Source organism: Garra rufa, chromosome 2 (genome assembly GCF_049309525.1).
Source record: "Garra rufa chromosome 2, GarRuf1.0, whole genome shotgun sequence".
NCBI classification, from domain to species: domain Eukaryota; kingdom Metazoa; phylum Chordata; class Actinopteri; order Cypriniformes; family Cyprinidae; genus Garra; species Garra rufa.
Window position 1 is genome coordinate 7,743,229 of NC_133362.1, and position 11,297 is coordinate 7,754,525.

Genomic DNA, 11,297 nt, shown 5'->3' on the forward strand with positions numbered 1-11,297 from the left:
ATTCTGAACCCAGCTTCGTTTTCCGGGCGAAACGATTTTCAAAATAAAAGTCAATAACATTATAAACATCAAAAAGCTCTGACATTTGATTAAAAAGTGTTTATATTGCTTAAAAATTGTATGTATACACAGTAAAACTGTATGTATATTTATTTATTAGTTTGTTTTGTTTGCGTGTAGAAATGTAATAAAATATATTATTTTTATTCTAGCTGTTTACATAAACGCTTTTTATATAAACAATATATACATGTGTTTGTATGTGTATATTACACATTTTTAAATCAAGATAATCGAATTATTTAAATTTATTTTTTAGTTATTTTAAGGTAAACGTTAGTCATATATTTTATTTAATTTGTGATATTTTTCCTTAAAAGCGTTTTATATAAACAATATATTAATGTATTTTAAAATCAATCTAGTTTTTATAAAATAGTATGATTATTATTTTTTTAAATCTAGAAATACTAGAATAAATTCCAAAAGGTGTAAAACCAATATATTGACAATTTAAGACAATTTACACATGACCAAGCGACAGTACCATGTGAAACCAGTAGATGGTAATATTGCCAAACATACACTACCAGTCAAAAGTTTTTGAACAGTAAGATTTTTAATGTTTTTTAAAGAAGTCTCTTCTGCTCATCAAGCCTGCATTTATTTGATCCAAAGTACAGCAATATTTTTACTATTTAAAATAACTGTTTTCTATGTGAACATATTTAAAAATGTAATTTATTACAGTGGTTTCAAAGCTGAATTTTTAGCATCATTACTCCAGTCACATGACCCTTCAGAAATCATTCAAATTTTCTGATTTGCTGCTCTAAAACATTTAATGTTATTATTTATGTTGAAAAGATAAAATTTGTACTTTTTTAGGTTTCTTTGATCAATAGAAAGTTTAGAAGAACAACATTTATCTGAAATAGAAATATTTTGTAACATTATAAATGTCTTTATCGTCACTTTTGATTAATTCAAAGCATCCTTTCTAAATAAAATGATTAATTTCACAGAAATAAATAACATTTTAAAACATATTCAAATAGAAAACAGTTATTTTAAATAGTAAAAATGTTTCACAATATTACTGCTTTTGCTGTACTTTGGATCAAATGCAGGCTTTTAAGATTTTTTTTTTTTAAATCTTACTGTTCAAAACCTTTTATTTATTTTAGATAAATCATGACATTCATGTTTCAAATATATTTCATTTCTATTCTTTTTAAATAAAGGCGTTTATATAGACAATAGATTGATAGAATGTTTTTAAATCAAGGTAATCTGCTATTTAAAAAATAATGTAAATATTAAAAATACTTTATTTTATAGTAATAATAAAAAAGTATTAAAGTAAATTCCCTTCAAAAAGCTAGATAATTGCGACTTTTTTATCTCACAATTCTGACTTTTTTTCTCGCAATTTTGACATTTTTCTCAGAATTGCGTCACATAAACTTGCAATTCTGAATTTTTTTCTCTGAGAAACGCACAATTACGAGTTATAAAGTCAAAATTGCTAGATATAAAGTCAGAATTGCGTGATATAAACTCAAAATTCTGACTTTTTTTCTCGCAATTGTGAGTTTATATTACACAATTCTGACTTTATAACTCGAAATTGCGAGTTTATATCTCACAATTCTAAGAAAAAAAGTCAGAATTGTAAGATAAGTCGCATTAAGCTTTTTTTGAGTGTCGGAAACCATAGATTCCCGTATAAAATAAAGAAGAAAAAAAAGACAAAAAGGCACATAATTCAGCGACAATATTACCTGAAACCAACAGATGGCAGTATTGATAAATTATACAAAGTGTACACAAGTTTACAATGATATGAAGATAGAGTTTCAAAATCAGTTACATGTTTTAGGTTTGAGACCAAACAATAGGAACATGCATTGAAAAGATTAGCAAAAGTGTTTCCATCACCGAAGTTATTATGCTTTTCTCATGGGTGATTTGTTGCACAATTGTGTTGTTTTATGTTTTGTTTCTGTTTAGGACTTTGTTGAAGTTGCACAATAACCCAGGCACTTCAGTTTTCCATCTGGATGAGCATTAGGCCAAAATGAACATCTCCAAATCTTTCTGTTTCAAATGGAAGTTAACAAAGATGACTTTATTTATTGCATTTATGACGAATATGTTTATGAGACCACATTAAAGGAGTAGTTCACTTTCAGAACAAAATTTACAGATAATGTACTCACTCCCTCGTCATCCAAGATGTTCATGTCTTTCTTTCTTCAGTCGTAAAGAAATTATGTTTTTCAGGATATCTTTCCATATAGTGCCCCCAAGTTTGAACTTACAAAATGCAGCTTCAAAGGGCTCTAAACGATCACAACCAAGGAAAAAAGGGTCTTATCTAGTAAAATGATGGGTTATTTTTTTTAAAACAATTTATATACAGTGAGGTCAATGAGTATTTGATCACCCTGTGATTTTGCAAGTCCTCTTACTTAGAAATCATGGAGGGGTCTACAATTTTCAGCATAGGTGCATTTCCACTGTGCATTTCACATGTATTTGTGAATTACTGTGTCAAATAAGTATTTGATCACTTGAGTCAAACATTTTTTATATTTGGTACAGAAGCCTTTGTTAACAATTACAGAGGTCAAACGGTTCCTGTAGTTCTTCACCTGGTTTGCACACACTGCAGGAGGGATTTTGGCCCACTCCTCCATACAGATCTTCTTTAGATCTGTCAGGTTTCGGGGCTGTCGCTGAGAGTTTCAGCTCCCTCCAAAGATTTTCTATTGGATTTAGGTCTGGAGACTGGCTAGGCCACTCCAGAACCTTGATATGCTTCTTACGGAGCCACTCCTTGGTTTTCCTGGCTGTGTGCTTTGGGTCATTGTCATGCTGGAAGACCCAGCCATCTTTAATGCTCTGACTGAGGGAAGGAGGTTTTTGCCCAATATGTCACAATACATGGCCCCGTTCATCCTCTCCTTAATAGAGTGCAGTCATCCTGTCCCCTGTGCAGAAAAACACCCCCAGAGCATGATGCTTCCAGCCCCATGCTTCACTGTAGGTATGGTATTATTGGGATGATACTCATCATTCTTCTTCCTCCAAACATGGTGAATGGAGTTAAGACCAAAAAGTTCTACTTTGGTCTCATCTGACCACAGGACTTTCTCCTATGACTCCTCTGGATCATCCAGATGGTCCCTGGCAAACTTCAGACGGGCCTGGACATGGGCTGACTTAAGCAGGGGAACCTTCTGTGCGATGCAAGATTTTAAACCATGACGTCTTAGTGTATTACTGATAGTAGCCTTGGAAACGATGGCCCCAGCTCTCTTCACGGCATTGACCAGCTCCTCCCGTGTAGTTCTGGGCTGATTCTTCACCATTCTTAGCATCATAGCATCATACTTTTTAACCACATATCAGGCCCGGTTCCAGAACTAAATCACTGAGGGTGCTTCCTAAATTAATGAGGGTGCTCTAACATTATACCATCATAGTCGACATTAGGGCGCGACACTGATGGCGCGCGTTGCTATTTTAAAATCAAAATACTTCATTTTTGTATGTAATGGCAAATTGATTATACTTTCGGTTTTTTATTAACTTAATTTAGAAAAAAAACGTTTGGAGCATTTTTGTTCGTAAAATATAAGTTTTTATTTTATTTTATTATTATTATTTTTAAGGAACAGCGCCCAGCGGTAGACTGATCAGTCTGTTAATTGGATCAGTTTGCCTACTCAAATCATCACGATTTGCATAAAATCTATAGATATGAAATAGTTCAAGTATAAAACAATGTTAGTTTGTTTGTAAACCTAGAGATAAATGTGCGGTATTAGGCGCATATCCAATAGTTTGTGCAGAGAGTGGAAGCTGAAGACGCAGGACATGGGCGCCAGTGCATTTTTTTTCAGTGGAAGCAATTTAAAATTATGTCATTTTTGCTCACAGAGGTAAGAGTAGGTTAATATATCATTCGGTACTGTAAAGGGTGTACTTTTATTTGTGTGCACTTAAAAAAAAACGTATAAAATAGTTTTAAATTATTACTTAACGAAATAAAACAAATAGAAAACAAAAACTCTCTCATTAGGTAATCCGAAAAGATAAATTTCTCTCTAAAGGCGCGTCCAAAAAGGATTTTTGTTACACTGACTCAGAATACACTAGTTTATTAATATATAATTTAAATAAGCTTTACTCTTTCCGGCACATTCAGTGTTATTTATTTTCCTTTGTGGCAATTTTCAGCATATTGTGTGCTTGAGCGCGGATCTGTTCCAGCTGCGCTGCAGTCCGTGCCCGATCTCGAAAGTGAAACCGAAAGTGAAGTCTCCTGTTGTTTCCACCAGCGCGGCATTTTTTTCTTCACCATAATTTATGGATGTCTAAAATATTAAAATAAGGAGAAACCTAAAACAGATAAAACCGGTGCCCGTCCGCCTCTGAACTTTGACGTGAAAATTGGCCTGAAGCCCAGCAACTAGAGGTGTAAAAAAGTCGGCCAGTCGGCCGAGGCTGAAATGCAACGCTCTAATTGACTGCTTTGATGCGTTACAATATGGTAGGGCATTGTTTTAATGCTTACAGCAGAAAAATAAATGTTTTTTTTTTTTTAATGATTACTCACTGGATTGTTATCTAAATCTGCAATAAAATGACATTATTACAGCTTTAACTGAGGGTGCTATTGATTTCGTTTGAGGGTGCTTAGCACCCTCAAGCACCCCCGTAGAACCGGGCCTGCCACATATGCTCGTCTTGACTAGCTTTTGAAAGTTCAAACTCGGGGGCACCATAGAAGTCCACTATATGAAGAGAAATCCTGGAATGTTTTCCTTAAAAAACACAATTTCTTTACAACTGAAGAAAAAAAGAAAGGGGGTAAGTACATTATCTGTAAATTCTTGTTCTGAAAGTGAACTACTTCTTTTAATTCACAACCTTGAGTCTTAAAGATTACAGAGACTCATTCCTTCACAAATAATGGTTTACACATTCAATTTGCCATTTATTGCCCCCCCGAGTTTGAACTTCCAAAATGCAGCTTCAAAGGGCTCTAAACGATCACAGATGAAAAAAGGGTCTTATCTAGGAAATTATGGGTTGTTTTCTAAAAAAAATATTACAATTTATATACTTTTTAACCTCAAATGCTTGTCTTAGTTCGGCAAGACAAGCATTTGAGATTAAAAAGGATATAAGTTATAATGTTTTTTTTTAGAAAATAACAGATCATTTCGCTAGATAAGACCCTTCTTCCTCTTGGCTGGGATCATTTAGAGCCCTTTGAAGCTGGATTTTGGAAGTTCAAACTCGGGGGCACCATAGAAGTCCATTTTATAGAGAGAAATCCTGAAATGTTTTACTCAAAAAACACCATTTCTTTACGACTGAAGAAAGAAAGACATAAACATCTTGGATGAGAAGAGGGTGAGTACATTCTCTGTTAATTCTTGTTCTGAAAGTGAACAAAGTCTTAACTTAGAGTCTTAAAGATTACAAAGACTCATTCTTCCACAAATAAAGGTTTACACATTAAATTTGCCATTTATTGCAGAAAAAATGCAACTTTTACACAGATAACATCTTTTTTCAAACAAATTTTTTGAAGAATGATATGAACTGATGCTTTGTTAATTTGTTAATCTCTAACTCAATAAATGGATCCGAAATGATTATTTATCAGTTGTTTTTCAAGAGAGCACCACAAACAGTTTGAAACATTCAAGCTATAGTACATGTGAGAGCAAATATTATGTGTAAAATTAACATTTTGTTAGATACTTCTTGAATTCTTTAAAAGGGTTTTGTGAACAAGTTAAATATATAAAACTGAGCATGTAGGTATAGCTTAAATCTCTCTGGGGGGCCATTAGCTTTAGATGAGATTTGACATTGGCTCTGTGACCCAGAGAAAGGGAAAAAAGGTTCAGAAAAAGGTTTAATCCTTTGCAAAGGCATGCTGTGCTGATTCTTTAGAGGAATTACAGGGATTTGATCTATATGGGTCATACATAATGCCTCACAGATCAAAGGCCTGAGAGTGCATATAGTGGTGTGAAAAAGTGTTGGGCCCGCTTCCTGATTTTTTTTTTTTTTTTTTTGCATGTTTGTCACACTTTAATGTTTCAGATCATCGAACAAACTTAAGTATTAATCAAACATAACACAAGTAAACACAACATGCAGTTTTTGAATGAAGTTTTTTATTATGAAGGGAAAACTAAATCCAAACCCACATGGCCCTGTGTGAAAAAGTGTTTGCCCCCTAAACTTAATAACTGGTTGGGCCACCCTTAGCAGCAACAACTGCAATCAAGCATTTGCGATACCTTGCAATGAGTCTGTTACAGCGCTGTGCAGGAACTTTGACCCACTCATCTCGGCAGAATTGTTGTAATTCAGCCACATTGGAGGGTTTTCGAGCATGAACCGCCTTTTTAAGGTCATGCCACAGCATCTCGATGGGATTCAGGTCAGGACTTTGACTAGGCCACTCCAAAGTCTTCATTTTGTTTTTCTTCAGCCATTCAGAGGTGGATTTGCTGGTGTGTTTTGGATCATTGTCCTGCTGCAGAACCCAAGTTCGCTTCAGCTTGAGGTCACAAACAGATGGCCGGACATTGTCCTTCAGCATTGTTTGGTAGACAGCAGAATTCATGGTTCCATTTATCACAGCAAGTCTTCCAGGTCCAGAAACAGCAAAACAGCCCCAGACATCACACTAGCACCACCAGATTTTACTGTTGGTATGATGTTCTTTTTCTTTTACGCCAGATGTAATGGGACACACACCTTCCAAAAAGTTAAACTTTTGTCTCGTCAGTCCACAGAGTATTTTCCCAAAAGTCTTGGGAATGTGTTCTGGCAAAACTGAGACGAGCCTTTATGTTCTTTTTGCTCAGCAGCAGTTTTCATCTTGGAACTTGATTTTTGCCCAGTCTTTTTCTTATGGTGGAGTCATGAACACTGACCTTAACTGAGGCAAGAGAGGACTACAGTTCTTTAGATGTTGTTGTGGGGTCTTTTGTGACCTCTTGGATGAGTCATCGCTGCGCTCTTGGGGTAATTTTGGTTGGCCGGCCACTGGGAAGGTTTACTACTGTTCCATGTTTTCTTCATTTGTGGATAACGGCTCTCACTGTGGTTCGCTGGAGTCCCAAAGCTTTAGAAATGGCTTTATAACCTTTTCCAGACTGACAGATCTCAATTACTTTCTTTCTCATTTGTTCTTGAATTTCTTTGGATCTCAACATGACGTGTAGCTTTTGAGGATCTTTTGGTCTTTGTCAGGCAGGTCCTATTTAAGTGATTTCTTGATTGCGAGCAGGTGTGGCAGTAATCAGACCTAAGTGTGGCTTTGAGAAACTGAACTCAGGTGTGATAAACCACAGTTATGTTTTAACAGGGGGGCAAACACTTTTTCACACTGGGCCATCTGGGTTTGGATTTTTTTTCTTGCATAAAAAAACCCTTAATTTAAAAACTGCATGTTGTGTTTACTTGTGTTATCTTTGATTAATATTTACAGCTCACTGTTATTGTAATGAGATGAAGAGGAAGGAAACCCAATCTGTGAATGTAATTAAGTGATTGTCTCTGTCTGCAAACTACACATTTCTTATCAGGCCTCTGAACGAACAATAGGAGACTCAACAATACAGCAGACAAGCAGCTGGAAACTGCTGCCAGAAGTTTATCTTTAAGATGATTACTGACAGACAATAAGTGCTTGTTCATTTATTACACAGATGCACTCGGGTTGCTATCGTCTTTGGCCGCATTGTTCTCTGATTACTTCGGTTTCATAATTCCTTTGTGTACATAACCCCCACAAACATCTGAGGACAAGCCTTGAGAACACAAAGGTTGTGTTAAGATTTATAAGTGAGCAGATGTACATTTTGGTTTTGTTTGAAAGTTTAGAAAGCTGACTACAATTATGTTGGATTGAGCACTTAAATATTTACTAAGGAATTTTCATGATTATGCTTATTTATGTATGATGGACAGGTTATTTGCATAGCAAAGTCTACAAAATTTAGTTTGTAGCTTTACCAAGCATGCATCTATTTATTTAGAACAGATGTTCTCGATTAAAATGAGACCAAATACATCCATGATTTAATATTATATTCTCTCTCTTTAAAATTGAATAAGTATATAGTAATAATTTCAATTATGCATAATTTTTTTTAAAACGTTTTAAAATATTAGTCTACTATAAAGTAATTATATATAATATATATATAATTTATTTAATAAATAATTAAAAGTAGAATTATATTTAAATGATTTCTTTTTTGAATAATGATATTATATATTATTCATTTTGTATATTTTTTATAATAATTATATTTTAATATATTTTTAACACACACACACACACACACACACACACACACACACACACACACACACAAACACACACACACACACACACACACACACACAGACATAATATTTGTCTACTATAGAAATCATAATAATTAGATTTGAATAATAATTTATGAATTTACAATTAATTTGTCAGGATTTAGTCTTGTCTGTTCTGTTTTCCTAGTGTCTTTCCCCCTATGTTTCCTATGCATTTGGTTTAGTCCGTGTTGTCCCCTTTGGTTTTGTATTGATTTGGTATAGTCTTGCCCATATTTGTATTTCCCCCTTGTTATCTCGTTTGTCACCATGCCCCGTTTTCTGTGTATTTAAGTCTGTTAGTTCACACCCCAGTGTCCATCGATAAATGTTATTTCAGTTTGTTTTGACTCCATGTTCATCGTTGGTTTTTCAATAAATATTAGTGTTTTCATTTACTCCGGTTTCTGCTCCTACTTCTACACTCCTCATCCTGATAGCTGTGACATAATTTCATTAAAGCCATTAATTCATAATATATTTATTAAAATTAGAATAAAATATAAAAATAGAATTATATTTTAAGTATTAATTCATTATAAAGCCTTATAATATTACAACTTAATTACATTTCTAAATATATATTTAAATATTTTTAACCACAAAATAGTTTTATTTAACATTTTGAATATAATTCAGCATTTTATAATATTTTTATAATATTATGTACTATTAATGTTACAATTTATTACATTACATTTCTAAATATATATTTCAACTATATTTTTAAATACAAAGTTATATATATATATATATACATAATTTTGCATTTAAACTTTAGTATATTCAAATATATTTTTATATATAAAAAAGAATTATATTGCAATTATTTATTTTAAAATTTATAATATTGTAAATTATATTTATAATATTATAACTAAAAAATAGAAATACATTTCTATTATTGATTTATTTTTAACTCTTTAAATTTATTTTATTGTAATTAACTTCATGAATCGAAATAATGACATTTAATTTCTAATATCATTTATACTATTTATACCATATAAAAATAATTAAATAAATATTATTCCTTTTTTAATAATTTAAAGATTGAATAATTCATTATGCATCGTTTTAAATTAAGTTTTTTTAAATTATAAATTACTATCTATTATTTTATTGTAACTTCACTATAAATTATATAAGAATAAATTACGTAAAGACCTGACCAAATTAAAAAGTACACTTGAGAGCTGAATGTAGTCAAATTTATACTAAAGTTTAATGCATCCAGGACTCTACATCGCGATGTCATTTTCCAACGTCGGGATGTTCAACCAATAGAAATCTCAGATATGGTGGGTGGGTTTAGTAGGTAGGAATTTGACCAATCAGAAACCGTTTTTAAAGCATGGGCGTGCTTGGATTGGATCGATTGCTCAGATTGACAGCTCAGCCAAGATCAGCACTCATCGACCTTTTTTTGTATTTATTTTTACACCTGCAAATAGTTCGTATGTTCAAGTATTCATGTATTCGACTAATTAACTTTTTAAATTTCTTCTTTCCCACAAAAAATCAATTTTGATCGCTAGACCAGCGTACATTGTCTCTTTAAGAAACAAACAATATGTCACTTGCACTGACGTGGCTCTTTTTATCCCAAACGGATAACGGTGTAAAGCATGGGCCGCTTAGCCAGCTGAAACCTATTGACAGAGAGCCATTCATTCAGAGGAATTTAGAGCAACTTCACGCTTCGTAATGGCGCAGGAATCACATTCACTATGAATGAGGCCAGAGCTGTGACCGCTGTGGGAGACTCACACAGAAAACATTCTGCAAACTCTGCCTACTGACATGCAGGACATGCAGGAAAATGCGAGAAAAAAACACCGGCCAAGTTTCTGAATGTAAGTACATCTGCAACACTGTAGTGAACGTTTGTCAATGAGAGCTGACACAATAATCCTGCGGAATGCAGCACAGACTCACAACTCACTGCGTCACTTCGTGGGAATGGAATACTAGCGCACTGCGTTAGTGCACACTATATACTGCATACTATTTTATATTTTTATATGCATAACGATTTAAAAAATCAATAATTTAACTATTTGTTTTACTCTCTCTCTCTATCTCTCTCTCTCTCTCTCTCTATGGCTAAAATGTAATATAGTAATTTCTGTTGTATTTAATTCATTTTTTTATTTCTAAACATCATGTATATAAAACATTTGTTTACTATAAAGCATTTATGACAGGGGTGCTCAACCCTGTTCCTGGAGAGCTACCTACCTGCAGACTTTTGTTCCAGCCCTGCTCCAACACAGCTGTCTTTAATTATCAAGTGCTACCTAAGAGATTAATTAGCTGGTTCAGGTGTGTTTGATTAGGGTTGGAGCTGAACTTTGTAGGATTTGTTGGGCACCCCTGATTTATGATATTTATTATATATAAACTTTTATTTATAAATAATTAAACATATAATTACAGTTAAATTATTTATATTTAAATAATTATATTCTATATAATTAATTTTAGATATTTCTGTAATAATTAATTATATTGTAATATATTTTAACACATAATATATATAAAATACTATAAAATACATTTAATTTGATTTGATTAATAATTTAATTAAAACCATTTTATATATATATATATATATATATATGAATATATATAGATATATATATATATGAATGTGTGTGAGTGTGTGTGTGTGTGTGTGTGTGTGTGTATATATATATAAACACTTAAACACTATAAAAAATGTAATTTGATTATATAATTGATTTCAAATTATTTTTTAACTATTTTAAATATAATCAATTATAATAAATATATTCAAATATAATACCATTTTATTTCTAATATTTATTATACTGTTTATAAATTACAATTTATATTTATTTATTTATATTATTTATATT

At 32.5% G+C, this 11,297-nt stretch overlaps 1 protein-coding gene across 1 annotated transcript in view; it reads left to right on the forward strand.

Annotated features, from left to right (window-relative positions):
• Positions 1-10,134: 10,134 nt before the first annotated feature.
• The window catches only part of slc29a1a (solute carrier family 29 member 1a), a 60,020-nt gene continuing 58,857 nt past the window's right edge, over positions 10,135-11,297 (forward strand). The window contains exon 1 of the mRNA XM_073834832.1: positions 10,135-10,271. The gene's annotated coding sequence lies outside the window, so the exon portion shown is untranslated. The remainder of the gene's footprint in view (positions 10,272-11,297) is intronic.